Here is a 1,401-nt window from a genome sequence, read left to right as displayed (position 1 = left end):
CTCCATGTGTCTTGTCAACAGGAAGATGAAGGAGAGAGTGTATCTGGCCTCCCGTGAGCCATTTATCTCCTTTGCACCTCCAAATGAGGTCATCAATCTGTGATTGAATTGACAGGTTAGATTCCACCCCTTCGCAAGTTGACAAGAGATTATGTAACTGCCACAGACCTGTCCACAGAGACCATGCAGGATAGAATATGTGGGAACAACGTGTTCTCAAAGTTGAAAGACAACTACAATCCAAGAATTCTTTATCAGGTCAATCTCTCCATCAAATTTGAAGAAGAAATAAAAGTTTTCTAAAACAAGGAAACATTTAGAGAATTAGTAAAAATAAAACTCGCATTACAAAAAATGCTTTCCAATTCTTCGTGGGCAGAACACTAACAACCACATGACACAAACATGAGACCACCAAAGGCTGTAACACCACCCAGAAACAAGCACACTGAAAACAGGACCCAAAACATCGTATGTCCAATGAAGTTACGCGAAGACAAGAATACACTACAGACACATACATACACACCACCCTATAAAAGGGGAACAAAGGGAAATATAAAACACAAACAGTACAAGATGACAACAATTAATCTACATTTAGATTTAATTACACTGAATGTTAATATTTTAAATGCACCAATTAAACAACAAAGAGTGCGATACTGAATTAGACAACAAAATTCATCAATAAGCTGCTTTCAAGAGACCCGTCTCAAACTCACAGACACAAATAGACTGTGAGTCAAGAGATGGTTAAAAGTGTATCAAGCTGATGGCAATTTAAAAAAAGTAGGCGTGGCAATACTAATCTCTAACAAGATAGTCCTCAAGGTACATGGTATAATGCGATAATAATGGGCATTTATATAAGGATCAAGGGATCAATATACCAAAAACTTATAAACATCATAGACATATATACACCCAATGAAAGACCCTCAAAATTCACTAACCAATTACTCAAAGAGATGAAAAGAGAAATCACCATTTCATCAATTATACTTACAGTTTTTAATATACTGCTCTCAAAGAAAGATCAACAGGTAGTGGACATTTATTTTTATTCCGTTTCTTCTCAAGGTGAAGACAACTCTTTATAAATGTCCTAGAGAAATATAGTAGCTTTCTGGTCACCCTTTGCAAGTAAAATGGGTGGATCGTTCCACTACTGACACACACACACACACACACAAAGATCAACAGGTAAGAAACTCAGAAAAGAAATTGAAGAGCTGAACAACTCAATTGAACAATTCAAACTCCTAGACATCTTCAGAGCTCCCTAACCAGCAGTAAAGAAAACCACAAAAACATTCTTCTCCAATGCACACAGTTCACATTAGAAAAGAGACCACAATTCATGACACAAGGCATGCTTTAGAAAATTCAGAAAGTAGA

General features: G+C 36.5%; 1 non-coding gene across 1 annotated transcript; it reads left to right on the top strand.

Moving 5' to 3' along the window:
* Window positions 1-1,050: 1,050 nt before the first annotated feature.
* LOC115871796 lies at window positions 1,051-1,180 on the top strand. The gene has a single exon (XR_004047485.1). It is a non-coding gene; the product is annotated as a small Cajal body-specific RNA 24 (non-coding RNA).
* The last annotated feature ends 221 nt before the right edge of the window (window positions 1,181-1,401 follow it).

Source organism: Echinops telfairi, unplaced genomic scaffold (genome assembly GCF_000313985.2).
Source record: "Echinops telfairi isolate 266 unplaced genomic scaffold, ASM31398v2 ScPeMD7_7405;HRSCAF=8443, whole genome shotgun sequence".
Taxonomy (NCBI): Eukaryota; Metazoa; Chordata; class Mammalia; order Afrosoricida; family Tenrecidae; genus Echinops; species Echinops telfairi.
The sequence above is the reverse complement of the archived record's forward strand: the minus strand, read 5'-3'. Positions and strand labels throughout refer to the sequence as shown.